Below are 15,626 nucleotides of genomic sequence, written 5' to 3'. Positions count from 1 at the left end.
CTGTAGACAATGCTTGTTTTAGTACCAAGGAACTTAAAAGTAAAAAAAAAGCAGCCCAACATACCATAAAACATGCCCACAAACAACGAAACAAGCATTGGCAATGTCAATAGGTTGGCCTTTTGAATGCACTGTCAACCAGACCTAAAAATCAAAGTATGCTAATGACTGCCTCCTCCCATATGTGGCACTGCCAGAGTAAAACACCATAAAATATTCAGTTATCTAAGACACTTTAATAGCATTACAAAGGCATGCTATTAAAGTTCAGGCTCAGTCAGCTGGATAAATAAACATAGTGATCACAGCGGTGGGGATGGAAAGCACTTTTAATGTTGAAGCACACGACTTCTTCCCAAACAAAACATGTACTTCTTTCTGTGGGCTGAGCCAAGGCGCCTCTGCTGGTGGTTCTCACATGATGGTCTGGCAACAGCTGCTCGGTCAAGCCAGACCTTAAAAATGGCCCACACACTGACTTGTCAGACCAGCCCACCAGGCACTGCCAAAATTACCCTAAAAGTGTGCCCCCTGAATATGCCTGTACAGCACGTGCAGTGGTACTGGGGCCAGGGCTCTAAGGAGTCCACTACATATCAATTATGTTAGCCTTTTCTTCTTTATACAGAGGGAAGGACATTATTTCAGTTTCTTGCATTAAGTTCAACCACACCCTGCTACTCCGCTGCTGTGTGCACCTGGGGGCCCCAGGACGACTGCAGAGACTTTTCAAGGAACGGGCAAAGTGGGCAATTGGCCAGGGCCCCAAACTTCCGAGGGACCCCCTGGGAAAGTGAAATGTCTCTTTATCTATCTTACTTCTGTCTATTTCCATATCTGAGCCTCTTTCTCTTCTGCCTAAGCCTACCTCGGAGTCCCTCTATGTTAACCCTGTGGAGTCTAAAGCATTTTTGGGTGCTCTGGAAAGGCATTTGTCAATGCTTTTAGTGTGAACCCTATTTCTGAAATGTTATTTGGCATCATGCATTATGCAATAAACAGAAAAATTATGAACAAGGGGTTCCCAAACTATATCTTGCCCGGGGCCCCCAAAATTCTTAAGACAAAACTAAACAACTGCAGAAAAGAATACTAGAAACATGTCTGGTTCCAGAATAGGAAGTCCTTAGTCAGGGCTTCTGATAATATTGAACATTTAATATCTTGAAAATACAACTGATACATTACTCACAGTCCTCGATCTGTGCTATAAGGGTGCGAATGAAAACCCTGTTTATGAGACATTTAGGGGCTTATTTACAAGCCCCTTGCGCCGCCAGTGTTTCACTTTTAAAATGGGCAAAGAGTGACCTACCAGCTGCGTAAAGGGCTTGTGAATAAACCCCCTAATCTTCATAGGTAATGGCGCAGCCAGATGTTATTTCGCTCTGTACAGTTAATGCATATTTAGCGCCTTGAAGGTAAGATAATGGATCCCTGCACCTCTACATAATACATGACGCTCGTAGCAGTTTCATGGAACTATTTTCGAACACCAAGTCGTGCATCGCGTAATTTATAAAGACTGTGTGACAAGTAAATCGAAGCACAACATTGGGATTACCTCATGCCCCCGGGGGACGCCCCGCAGACAGATAGACCCCTGCACTGAAAGCAACAGATGACAGTCGGACCCAACGCAGGCGCAGGGCTGGGATCGGGGCTCTCAGCCCGGGACCAACAGCCACGGAGAACGAAGGAAGCGTGGTCTGCAGGAATAGCTCAGTCGGTGCTTCCCACGGACCCAGCCTCCCCCCACGCACACTCCATTCCCCAGCCACACTACCATGTAAAACACCCCGGGGGCCCTGAAAGCCCGCCCTGCCCGCCGTTCCAAACCCACTGAAGTCCGGTCACCCAGACCCTCCTCTGTGGAGATTACAGCTTCATTCATAGACTGGGCAGCGAGGGAGGCAGCCCGAGCCCACGGCGAGGCTCCTCAGGGGGCTCCTCAGGGGGCTCCTGCACCGGCTCCTTCTCGCAGAGAGCGGTAGGACCCGAGACTCGCAGCCGGCGGCGGAGCCTCCGAGGGTGCTGTCCAGCACCGCGGGGTCGGCTGCTGCTCGGCTGCTCTGTCCGTGCATCGACAAGACGGGCTCTGTAAACTGCTGAAAGTAAACTACCCTCCTCCCCCCCCCCTCCCCTCCCCACCTCCCCCTCCTCCTGAAGCTCCGGGTCTCATTAAGCTTGTCGCCACACGCACGCTCCCTTTCCTCAATCAATCAATCAATCAGTGACACTTATAAAGCGCGCTACATACCCGTTGGGTCTCAAGGCGCTGGGGAGGGGGGGTGCCGCTACTGCTCGAACAGCCAGGTCTTCAGCTTCTTCCTGAAGGAGAGGTGGTCTTGGGTCAGGCGCAGGTCGGACGGGAGGGAGTTCCAGGTCTTGGCGGCCAGGTAGGAGAAGGACCTTCCTCCTGTAGTCGCTCTTCGGATGCGGGGGACGGCGGCGAGGGCGTGGTTGGCTGATCGGAGGTGGCGTTTGGGAGCGTAGAAGTTGACTCGGCTGTTGAGGTAGCTCGGGCCTTGGTCGTGTAGGGCTTTGTGTGCGTGGGTGAGGAGGCGGAAGGTGATTCTCTTGTTGATGGGGAGCCAGTGAAGGTCTCTCAGATGTCCGGAGATGTGGCTGGATCGTGGGATGTTGAGGATGAGTCTGGCTGAGGCGTTTTGGATCCGCTGGAGTCTCTTCTGGAGCTTGGCGGTGGTCCCGGCGTAGAGGGCGTTGCCGTAGTCCAGTCGGCTGGTGACGAGGGCCTGGGTGACGGTCTTCCTGGTCTCTGTGGGGATCCACCAGAAGATCTTCCGTAGCATGCGTAGGATGTTGAAGCACGCCGAGGAGACGCTGTTGACTTGCCTGGTCATGGAGAGGGAGGAGTCCAGGATGAAGCCCAGGTTTCGTGCATGGTCTGTCGGTTTGGGTGCGGTGCCCAGGGCGGGAGGCCACCAGGAGTCGTCCCAGGCGGAGGGTGAAGAGCCCAGGATGAGGACCTCCGTCTTGTCCGAGTTCAGTTTCAGGCGGCTGGTCGTCATCCACTCGGCTACCTCTTTCATCCCTTCGTGCAGGTTGGCTCTGGCGGCGGCGGGGTTGTTGGTCAGGGAGAGGATCAGCTGGGTGTCGTCGGCGTAGGAGATGATGCTGAGGTGGTGTTTGCGTACGATGGCCGCGAGGGGGCTCATGTAGACGTTGAAGAGGGTGGGGCTCAGTGATGATCCTTGGGGGACGCCGCAGATGACTTCGGAGGCCTCTGACTTGTACGGTGGTAGGCGGACTCGCTGTGTTCTTCCGTCGAGGAAGGAGATGATCCATTCCAGCGCCTTGTCCTGGATTCCGATGTTGCTGAGGCGCCGTATTAGGGTGCGGTGGCAGACCGTGTCGAATGCCGCGGAGAGGTCTAGGAGGATGAGGGCCGCTGTTTCTCCATTGTCCATCAGGGCTCGGATGTCATCGGTGGCGGCGATGAGGGCGGTCTCGGTGCTGTGTTTGGCTCGGAAGCCGGACTGTGAGGGGTCGAGGGATCCGTTCGTCTCGAGGAAGGCGGCCATCTGCTTGTTGACGGTCTTCTCGATGACTTTGGCTGGAAACGGGAGAAGCGAGATGGGGCGGTAGTTCTTGAGGTCGGTGGGGTCTGCTGTTGGTTTCTTGAGTAGAGCGCTGAGTTCGGCGTGTTTCCAGCTTTCGGGGAAGATGGCGGTGTCGAAGGATGTGTTGATGATGTCTCGCAGGTGGGGTGCGATGACAGCGTCGGCCTTGTTGAAGACGTGGTGAGGGCAGGGGTCGGTTGGTGATCCGGAGTGGATGGAGTTCATCGTGCGGATGGTGTCTTCTGTGCTGATCGGGGTCCAGGCGTGGAGGGTGGTGGTGGGGGGGGGTGGCTGGTCGGTCGTGGTGTGCGTTGGTTGGTTGTTGAAACTGCTGTGTATGTCCGTGATCTTGTTGTGGAAGTATGAGGCGAGGGAGTTGCAGAGGTCTTGCGATGGGGTGATGTCGTTGTTTCCTGCGCTGGGGTTGGAGAGCTCTTTCACGATGTTGAAGAGTTCCTTGCTGTTGTGTGCGTTGTTGTCCAACCGGTCCTTGAATGCTGTTCTCTTGGCGGCGCGGATCAGCTGGTGGTGTTTCCGGGTGGCCAGTTTGTAGGAGGTCCTGTTGTCCGGTGTCGGGTCCCTTTTCCAGACTTTCTCGAGGGCTCGGCAGTTCTTCTTGGAGCTCTTGAGTTCGTCGGTGAACCATGGGGCCTTCTTGCTGCCGGGTCTGCTGGGCGGGGTCCTCAGCGGGGCGAGTTCGTCCGCGCAGTTGCTGATCCACTTCGTGAGGTTGTCGGCGGCCTGGCTGGGGTTCGCTGAGCTGGCAGGAGGGTGCTGGCTCAGGGAGGTGGCGAGCTGGTCTGCTGTGATCTTGTTCCAGCTTCTGCGGGCGGCCTGTTGCTGGTGTTGGTGGGTCGTCGTTCTCTTGAAGGTGAAGTGGACGCAGCTGTGGTCCGTCCATTGAAGCTCTGTGGCGTGGCTGAAGACGATGTCTGTGCTGGATGAGAAGACGGCGTCGAGTGTGTGTCCGGCGAGGTGGGTGGGGGTGGACACCAGTTGCTTGAGTCCCAGGTTGGCGAGGTTGTCGAGCAGGGTGCTGGTGTTGTGGTCGTTGTTGTTCTCCAGGTGGAAGTTCAGGTCCCCCAGGAGGATGTAGTCAGCGGAGGGGAGGGCATGCGGGCTGATGAAGTCGGCGATGTCCTCGCTGAATTGCGTGCGTGGTCCAGGGGGTCGGTAGATCAGGGTGCCTCTGAGGGTGGTGTTCGGGTTGGTGTGGATCTGGAAATGCAGGTGTTCGGCGCTGGTCAGGGTGTTGTCGGTGCTGGTCGTGAGACGGATGGTGTTCCTGTGGATGATGGCGATGCCTCCTCCCATCTGGTTGGCGTTTCGGTCCCTCCGGACGATCTTGTAGCCCTCCGGGATAGCGATGGCGATGTCTGGAGCTGAAGAGGCGTTCATCCAGGTCTCTGTGAGGAAGGCAACGTCAGGGGCTGTGGCGTCTAGGAGGTTCCAGAGTTCGATGGCGTGTCTGTGGGCGGAGCGGGTGTTGAGCAGGATGCACTTGAGGTGGGTGCTGCTGGAGTTCGACTTGGCGGGTGCTGGTGCGAGGCAGGGCCGGGTGCAGGAGAACTTGCAGGCGTGGCAGCTGAAAGGTCCGTGGGTGTGTCGTGGTGTGGCTTGGTGGCATTCTGGGAGTCGGCCGGAGTTGAGAGCGATGAGGGTGGCGGCGGAGTACGTCAGGCGGGTAGGTCGGGCTCTTCGTGGGCCAGGGGTCCTGGCGCTGGACGCGGTCCGGTCGCGGACGGGCGCAGACGGGCTTACCTTTGGCGCGCCTTCGGCGCACAATCGGCGCGCCCGCTGCGCGTGATCGCTGCGCGTTCGCACGGTCGCCATTTAAGGCGAAGTGCGCGGGTGGGCGGGGCAGCTGGGAGGCGGGAGCAGAAGGGAAAGGGGCGTGGTCAGCGGTGGTGGCGGGAAGCGGGGAGCGGGGAGGGAAGGCGGAGGGCGGCGAGGTAGGCGGGCAGACAGGAAGGAGAACGTGAACGGGCAAAAGGTGACCAAACAACGGGCACAAATGCTAAGGCAAGACGCTAGCAGGGGAAGTAAATACAGTGACAAAAAACAAGCACCAAGGTTATGCTGGGACAAAACAAAAACAAAACAGACGGCAGCGGCGTCAGCCGGCCACGAGGGAGAAAAAGAACAAGCACAAAGGTTATATTGGGAAAAAACAAAACTAAACAGACGGCAGCGGCGTCAGCCGGCCACGAGGGAGAAAAAGAACAAGCACAAAGGTTATATTGGGAAAAAACAAAACAAAACAGACGGCAGCGGCGTCAGCCGGCCACGAGGGAGAAAAAAACAAGCCCAGAGGTTATATTGGGAAAAAACAAAACAAAACAGACGGCAGCGGCGTCAGCCGGCCACGAGGGAGAAAAAAACAAGCACAAAGGTTATACTGGGAAAAAACAAAACAAAACAGACGGCAGCGGCGTCAGCCGGCAACGAGGCAGGCAGCGAGGCAGGGGCAGAGCGGAGTGGCGCACGCAGCAGCTGGTGGCCGTGCGGCGCGGGGGTGTCCCACAAGTGGGACACCAGCCGCGTTTCTGCCTTTCGCTTACCTCTGGGTTATTCCGGCTCAGAAGTCTCCAGAATTAGGAGAACAGAAAAATAAAAGAGCGTATCCCTCAGCAGGAAAGAGATATAATGACCTGCACTTTTCCTTCTCACGTCAAAATAAAAACAAAAGAAATAGTGGAAAGTGGTAGAAAAATCGCCACAGAGCTGAATGACGGGGTGACACCTGGAAGGAAAATATCCGTGTCGGAGGCGCCGCTCGCAGTCCACAGCCGGAGAGGAATCACTGCCGCTGGATGCTGCCTGCCCTATTTCTGCTGTCTGGAATGAGCCTCCTGATGTCATGGGCTCATTTGCATATTCCACTCGGTCGCTGCCACCTGTGCGCTTCCCAGTCAGATGCCCAGGAAGGCTAGTGCAAAGTCTCACCTCAGAAACTTCCACCACAGTTGAGGGGGTTGCAGCCAGATGTGGCAATGCTCACGCTGGAGCGTGGACCAGTGAGTACAGCAACAGCAGCAGCGCACATGTGGAAAGGTCAGCACCTTGTGTGGGAAGAAAAAGGTGGAAGGACTCTAAAAAGGGCGTGGCAAAAGAAGCATTAAATCGTGTGTCTTACAACAGGTGAACTAGCATCCTATGCTGGCCACAGTGCACCACTTTCTATAATTGAAAGCCTCCCCGGGCCTGATTACTGGTCGGGCAGAGAGGTATCCACGGGAGGGAGCACCTCTGGACCAGAGCAAGGCAATACCGGCCGTGGGGACACCGGAAGCCACTTTACTAGTTGTAATTCCCATTCACCATCTGCGCAAAGCAGGTGGAAACGGGAGAGGGAACATTTCCATTAGGCCCAAGAAAGGGGCCTGCATGTGTTTTCTGACCCAGTAAACCCCAGTATTCCCATTCCTGCCTGTGCATTAACACCAGCTCAAAATGTTAGTCTAAGACAGTGGGAAATCCTACACTTAACTCCAGCCAACTCGTAATTGGCCCATATATGTGTTATTTAATGCATACAAACATATCTCACAAAAACAAACACATAAACACATGTTAAATGATGCAGACCCATTGGTTTTTCAAATGCTAGCCTGCCCTGATTTTGAAAGGAAATGCTCAACATATGAGACTGTGAATTAACCATTATAAAAGTCGGTGGAAGGGTCCTTTGTGTGTCTCAATCACCATGCCCTCCCCTTCATATCACTTTACACATCAATCAATCCTTCAGCATTAGTCACTTATTCAATTTTTATGCCCACATCTCTATTTCAAAATTTGTATATCTAATACTTTAAAAGGTTCTTCCAGTTCCTCACTGTCTTTTCACTTTCTTCTTCTGCGTGTACTTCCTTTCATCTCTCCCAGTTCATTGACCTCAGTGTCTCTCTCTATCACACATGCATAGCCTCTCCATGTGGGAATTCTGAAGCTGAGTTTTGACAGATTCACACGTTTTCAAAAAGGAATTGTAAATATAACTAGCATGTATGAGAACATTGCTTTGTGCATTCTGCAGAGAAACCATGGACGGGGTGACCAAGTAGCGTGAACAACTTTTTGACCAAATGACGATCACTGAGGAAATATGCACTCATTTCAGCCTCCACTTCATAGCTCTGAGTTGTACCCGGTCTTGAATACCCATCCATACCCTTAACTCATCCAGATACCTAGTTCCGACTCAGTGCGCAACATGTTATGCAGATTTGTAGAGTGCACCATCACTCAGGAAGGTATCCTGCTGCTGAGCAGGTGTTAGTCTAGAACTACTCTAAAAGCCGGGTCTTCTGACTCTTGCAAAATTCAAGAAGTGAGGAGGAAGCTCTTATGTGAAAAAGCAGGTTGTTCCATACTTTAGGAGCGATGTAGGAGAAGGCTCGACCACTAAATCTGCTTTCCGTAAACGTAGTATTTGTGCAGGTAAGAGTCTGGACCAGTACAGGGGCGTAGCTAGAGCTTGTGGCGCCCGGGGCTATCCCTCAGAATGCCGCCCCTGGCATCCGCAGCCCTGTGATTATTGTGTGAGCTTAAGTCTCGGACTTGAATTTGGAATCTCACCTCACTGTCAAATTCCGGGCCCAAATATTTCTCATGTGTATAATTGTAATGCTAGTTTTTTATTGGTCTATTAACTAGTGCAAGTAAGTATTAACTATCTGAACTTGCAGTCGTAGAGGGCTGCGCAGAGCACCCTGAGTATTTGCAATTTTCTGTTGAGTTTTTCTTTCAATTTGACTGTTCAGTTTTCCCTCAACAAAAAAATACAGAGAACTAACATTGCAGCATAGTTACAGTTGACACAGACACATATGTACTCAACTTCGTGAGGGAAACAAGAAAGAACAAAAACCCTTCCTCTGTCGTACATGTTACTCCTACACAATGTACATGTGTGTGGTCAACGGGGAGGTGGGGGGTACAATTTTCAGATCCAAGTCTGATGCAACACCTGTTCAAAGGGACTACTGTCAGGTCCAGTCAGATTTTTTAAAGTGTTCACTATTGGGTGAAACTTGTGAGTCCAATGCATCCCCCTGCTCACACTCCGCACCTGTATCAGTGTCTCCCAATGTTATTGAGTCTTAATGTACACTGCTATGTTAACATTGTTTACCAAGAGTTCCAGGCATGTCAATGTCGAATAAGCCAACCATGTGAATCTATGAAAGATCTAGTATTAGAAAAGACATGTTTAATATTTTTGCATTTCAACCCTATATAATCTCCAATTGCAAGCCCACCAATAAAAAAACCATATAACATTTACTAACTCTGCATCAAGTTCTGCTTTTATAAATATCTCAATTCATCCTAAATGGGCAAATAAGCAACTATATTCTCGGTGTCTGATGCAGGATGTGTGTCACACTTCTTGCCAATGTCTCTATCGGGCTCTGGTTTGTGCCCTGGCAAAAGCGCTTACTTCTCACTAGTGGAGAAGTTACGGCATGACGTCATGCCAGGTGAGCATTGTAGGGGAAGGGAAATCCTTTCGAGAGAGTTAATTTCTCTCTGGATTTCCCTTCTCTTTTTGAAACTTAGGAGGAGCAATTTTTGGTGGTGTCACCAGGGCTTTAAGTGTAAGATTTTTCAATATTATATACAAGCCATATTTGCTGCTTATTTATCTTATGCAACTAACAACCATTGACAAAGCCAATGGTCCTGACTTGTAGGTATGATGTTACTTGTTATATCATATATCTGGATACTAAAATACTAAAATACAATAAAATACTAAAATACAAAAATAATAAAATAAATAAAAAATAATAAAATACTAAAATAATGCAAAATACTAGTCGGGTGGCACACTATGCTAAACACAGATTTTTAGCTTAGGTGTTTTAAGCCTTAGGTGTTTTAAGCTACACCCCTTTGAGAGACCCCCCTCCCCCCAGTTTTTTCATCCCACTTAAAGCCCTGATAGCTCTTAGACACCTACAGAGTTTGTTGTTTATGTGCCGGCAATGAGAATGTAAGTCTTTTGCTCCAATGACGATTACTTTGTTTTAACTTTTGTATTAAATTATATCTTGGGCATAATTAGCTAACACTGTTAACTAATGTTGCAACTCACTAAAAGGGGGAGATCTAATAACTCAAAATCACCTGCTTACATTAAAACTGACAAGTGAACGTCCCCTAATTTTGGAGTGAATGACTATGATCGGGAGTGCTGCCTGTGAAAAAATAAATAAAGTTTATTTGTTGGAACAGTCTACATATATGATTCAGCAATTATTGTGACATAATCATTGTTTCCAAATCAATAACACGCTTGTTTCGTTTCAATGAAATCAAATTATACCAACTACAAGCATAAGTCGACTCCCCTCATAACCAATGTTCTCATTCTAACATACATTCAACCCAACACACTCATTCACTCAGCATTCACTCTGGTGTCACTTCCATGACGTGACTTCCATGTCATGTCACGGCTCACCTGAAACAACTCTTGACTCATTAAATCACCCGACTCGAACCGCCGTGATCAGACAATCATCCCGATGCCTGCAGCAAAATCCTTGTGCTGCCTGTGCCGGAAAAGAGGCGAGAGTGTGTTTTGGAGCGCGTGACGTCACAGCCGCGCTACTCTTCAGCGCAATGCTGCACGCAAGGGCAACCAAACTTTATGGCCACAGGGCCATCATTAGTAGCGCGCGAAAGCGCATCAAGATTTACGGCCCTGGGACTAGACACACAACAGCCACAACAGGGTATTCGCGCATGCTGCACTGCAGGCAGCATGCTTCAAATCTAATCAGGTGCGCTTGCTCTTTACGCGGGAGGCGGCGCGCGGGCCCCAGTGGCGGCGGCACTTATAATTTATTTGAGGATTGACTCATACTGTAATGTCAGTGAGTGTCCCCAAATAAATTATAAAGGCCGCCGCCTCCAAAATAGTGCTGCCTGGGGCGGACCGCCCCCCTCTCCCTCCCCTGGCTATGCGGGTGGACCAGCAGCAGTGTCTGCAAAGCTTGTGATAGCAAATTAATGGGTCACAGTCCTCTTGAGTAGGCGTAGTGTTGGCAGGAGTACGATGGGGCCTTAAGTGAATGCACTTCATAGTGGGGGCGGTTTCATCTGGGGTGATGATGGGCCAAGTGGTTAGCATTGTTTCTTTGGATAAGATCAGTAGACAATTGGGAAGGTCTGTCAGGTTCAGTGACTAGCTGAAGTGGCTGACAATGGTGGTGATTTTGTTGCTGAAGTATGCGCTAAACAAGACATGTATGGTGGATGAAAACCGCAGGAACACAATATCTGGGAAATGTAAGTGAGAACACATTTTATTATTATTATTATTACATTTCTTATATAGAGCCAGAATCGACCCCCGAAGGGGCATCTCCGCGGATGCCTTGGGAACCCGTCCTGGTTTTTCCCTGTGAGATAGCCCCTACAGGGCATCCCCAAGGTGAAAGCCAAGCATCCCGCCGCGGGGGGCCGTTGTGGAGATTATGCAAGCTTAATGCCCAGAGTTGCAGAGTGTGAACCCATGATTAGGTCAGGCACCGAAGCGAGAATTATCGAGTCCGTGGACATTTGAGCTCAACACCCTGCCGCGTCGGGAATCGAACCCTGGTCCCGGGTCTGATCTCTGCTTCAGGGTCTGCCTGCTCTAACCAGTGAGCCACACTTCTCTACTACATTTACCAAGCAACATGAAGAACAAGCATTGGAAATGCAATAGGTCTTGTCTTTGATTAAGTTAAAGCCATTTGCTTTGCTAATGGTATTGTATAGCAAAGCAAATGGCTTTAAATTAATGAAAGGTGTGACCTATTGCATTTTTAATGCTTGTTGTTAGTGTATTTGGAGTTGGAGTTTGTTTTGCCCTTTTATTAATGTAGAATTAGAGGTATCAGAATGCAAAATAAAGATACAGGCTGGGTGTGTTCCTTACTTATGACACAAGACACTTCTGCTTGTTGCAGCCTATCTGAAAGCCAACCATTCGACCAAAGCCCCCTCCCCTTTCTTGCCCAGAGATCGCTTCCTGTCTGGTGTCTTAGGCTGCCTTTCCTAAACTGGGACAGTGTCTGAACACTGACAATCTCAGAATGTCCCAGTGCCTTTACTTGTGCATGGTTCCCTCCCTGTGCATTGTGGTAGAGCTGGAGATGCAATTTGTGATTGTTTTTAAGTAGCATTTCAAGTGCTTAGTATGTATTTCTGATATCAGAAAGTTGGTGATTTCCCAGGCAGCACTTGTCTTCCGTTATTGACTCCAGATTCACAGTCTAGAACATTTTGTAGTTTGCTGAGACTGTAGCTTAAGTTGTCCAGCAAGATTTGGCTTTGCATTCACGAAAGCCTCTATGTTACGACTCTTCATAATGAACTAAACGGGCTGTGAACATCTGTCGCAACTTGTTTGGAAAGTTTATCCGTTCCACGCTGAACGTTTTAAACATTGAACTCTAATCACATATTTTTTATTTGTAGTTAAACTGGTCTTGCAAATGAAAATCTCAATTTGCTCCTTGTAGGTGATTCTGCCCACTGTTAGAGGATAGATATAGGATTGTTGCAAAAATATTGTTAAGCGATACTCTGTACACCTTGTTTTAAGGGTTTTACCCGAAGCCCGCACAGAAAAGTCGCATCTCTAGTAGTGCCGAAGTCGCCACAGTCAACAGACAGGTTCCCACCAAATATGAAACGCTTACAAAACACCCACAATCCCCCTTAAACAAAAACTCAAAACAAGTACCGCCCATAAAAAACGCTGACTACAAATGCAGCACCATATGCTCACGAACATTGGTTAACAATAAATGAATGGATTGTTGTATAAGACTAAGTTTGAGATAGACAACACTATCCAGCCACGGTTTGGGAGTTAAATACAGACAGAAGAGAAGAAGGACAAGGGATAAGAAAAAGAGAAAAGTGAAGCTCAAAGACTCAGTAAAATGGCAACGATCAAAATACTGAGGGAATTGTAATTTGTTAATTGTTTTTTAAAAATCCAGTTGGCTCCTGCAATGTATGTATTTGCCATTTTAAGGTGTTCGCCACATGTGCATTGAATGGAAAACCCATCCATCATGGCGCCAGTTTATTGGTAAATTAAAGGTTGCCGTTCTGAAATGGCTGCCGTTATCGATAATGAATTCAACGTCCACTGTTCCAACATGGACACGTTCATGTGTCAAGAGTGAAAAGTCGGCATTATATGAAGGTCGCCATGGCTAGCCCGGTTGCGACTGAAGACGAGCCTCACAGGTCGTCCCTTAGTACATTTTGGTGCTGTCGATTGTTGGGAACCTTAGGGCTGTATGCGGCAGCGGGTTACGTCTTCCATGCGGCGCGCCGGACCATGGCGAAGGGGGCGGCCGTTGCACCAGGCACAGTTACGCAGATCATGTTTAGTCTCTGTGAGTAAGGGCGAACTGTTAAGATGGGTAGGCGGGAGGATGGGACGGACCTATCTGTCAACCTGATGGCTGTAATGAAGGTGAGACTCGATGCTCAATAAGAAGCCCCATTAAAGCAAACAGAGAAACACTTTTTGGTGGTTGACCCAGGTTTGCAAAGGGAGTACTCCTATGGAAGTCTACGGAGTCATGTTAATAACAAGCGCAAACCAGGCAGCCGCGGTTGTGACGTAGACCTTTCTCTTTTACAGATGGCCCACTTGGACAGGCTCACCTGCTTTCCTTCTGAAGTAAAAGGTTTCTTATCTTTATGGGGCTATGTGTTCGGCCCCATAAAGATAAGAAACCTTTTACTTCAGAAGGAAAGCAGGCGAGCCTGTCCAAGTGGGTCGTCTGTAAAAGAGAAAAGTCTACGTCACAAAAAGCTCTTTTCCAATGGCTGGCCACCGTTTAGCATAAACGGGGATGCCGACCAATGGAAAAGAGGGGCAGGGCTTACAGCCCTTCACTGAAGCTACTGAAAAACATAAAATCTCGCAGAGAGTGCCGAGCATGTGTGCAGCCACACTAGACAAGACCTAAAAACTTGTGAAAGGTAAACTAGGGGCTGCATCACTGATATGGATTGCTTTCAGAGTTCATGAAGGTGTTTTTGTAAAGCTGAAGGCATAAATATTGGTTAATTCAAGAACCCATTTCAATGTCAGTTTTAAAAAATTTCTGACAAGCACATTTGGCTGTCTGTTGACAAACACCTATTATATCTTATACAGACATAAGAGTGTGCTTTGCTACCCACCTCTTGCTCATAATTCAATGGATTTCTTATTTCATTTCTCCTCTTTCAGTGGTTTTCATTGCCATTCTTTTTTTGTCCTGCCCTTAAAGCATGTCAGTCTCACAGTTTTTTGGTTGAATGAGTTTTATCTTTCTATTGCTGATGTCTATACTTTTATTATAGTGTATGAGGGAATATTTTCTATTGTTCTGTGTGTCTCATCTTGCTCTTCTTGCACTCCTTTCGGGCACCCACTCTCTTCATAAATTGTAACCCCTATGAGCCTGCGTGTCCTTTTCACTCCCCTTACCCTGTCACTGTCACCCACTAATGTACTGGCGAGTAGCCATCTTTGAATGCATTTAAAAGCATTCCAAAATGTCTGCCCATGTCAGAGAGTGAACATGCATGGTAGTTGTCTATCATGGATTATTTTGCATGTTTTGAAAAAAAATCATTCAAATATGGGCAAAAAGCATGTGCATCTTTAAGATTTTTTTCCTAAAACAGAAGATAAACCATTCAAAGATTGCCACCACATATGTGTATGCACTTATGACAGTCATCTTTGAATATTTTTTTTTAACTGTTCCTGTTTTAAGGAAAAACATCCTAAGAAGGGCACTTCTCATTTATGCACAGCAGCCATCTTTAAATGCGTTTTCTTAAAACAATAAAAGGCATTTCAATGCAATGGCTGTGCATGCCTGCAGATGCAGTGGCCTTCCTTGGGGGCAGGGTGAGGAGAAAAACAGCTGCAAGTCAAAAAGGTTTTTCAGGTAAAAATGTTGACTTTGCTAATGTCTACTTTTTTTCACTAGAGCTGAGCACCGTCAAGGACTGCAGCACATAACGCCTGGTAAGAAATTTACATACACGCGATTGTTCTTTAGAGATGCTTAGTTTATGCGCTGTCCAACACTCAAACATTCAAACTCTCTCGTGTTGCCCACTCCCTGTTCCAAGCACCTCTATCTAATATGGACATATATTACTTAAATAAGAATATGGTAGTTAAAATGAGGGCAATAAAAAAACTGTGAGTATTCCAGCGAGCGTTAGTTTCATAAGTTATGAGTGGACAGTGTATAGGAGCCCCCTGGCTGAGGTTGTCCGCCCCTTCGGAGTAAAAATCATCTCTTATGCGGAAGATACTCAGCTAGTGGTGGCTCTGAACCACCCCCAGTCCCGGCCTAGAGACCTGAGGGGCTGGTTAGAAGCAGTCTTCTCTTGGACGACCTCGTCTTGTCTCAAACAAAATAGGGACAAGACTGACCTAATGGTGTTAGGCAACTCCCTTCAAAACCCCATCAACTCCATATGGCCAACCTCTCTTGGACCTGCCCCCACAGCAAAGGTCACAAGTAAGAGCCTAGGAATCTGGCTGGACAAGGCGCTCACCTTCAACTTCCAAGCAGTCAAACTCTCAGCCACCTGCTTTGGTATACACAGGCGCATCCGTAAAATCCTTCCCCTCCTTCCATTTAAGGCAAGACAGATCATGATTCAGGGCCTTATCCTTTCCTGGCTGGATTTTGGAAATGCCCTCTGCCTGGGAGCCCCACAAACAACCCTAAACGAGCTCCAGGTGATCGAAAACTGTGCCGCACGAACCCTCCTCCGGATCCCCCGCCGCCTCCCTGTAAAATCAGAACTAAGAGACCTCCACTGGTTACCTATTAGGAGAAGAATCGAATTTAAGAGCATGTGCATTGCACAATGCTCCTTCTGGAGAAAGGGGCTATCATCATTCACTCTCTGACCTCCCCCTACCACCCAAGCAGGCAGCTTAGATCCGCCCATGCCTTCCGAGTCACAATACCCAAGATTCGGAGAGGCAGGTGCGGGGGC

At 48.9% G+C, this 15,626-nt stretch overlaps 1 protein-coding gene across 1 annotated transcript in view; it reads right to left on the bottom strand.

The window, feature by feature from the left end:
- Positions 1 to 6,429, bottom strand: part of FSTL4 (follistatin like 4) — a 2,088,981-nt gene extending 2,082,552 nt beyond the window's left edge. Inside the window, exon 1 of the mRNA XM_086931534.1 lies at positions 6,146 to 6,429. The gene's annotated coding sequence lies outside the window, so the exon portion shown is untranslated. The remainder of the gene's footprint in view (positions 1 to 6,145) is intronic.
- Between the last annotated feature and the right edge of the window lie 9,197 nt (positions 6,430 to 15,626).

This window comes from Lissotriton vulgaris, chromosome 7 (assembly GCF_964263255.1).
Source record: "Lissotriton vulgaris chromosome 7, aLisVul1.2, whole genome shotgun sequence".
NCBI classification, from domain to species: Eukaryota; Metazoa; Chordata; class Amphibia; order Caudata; family Salamandridae; genus Lissotriton; species Lissotriton vulgaris.
This window is presented reverse-complemented; position numbering and strand designations above follow the sequence as displayed.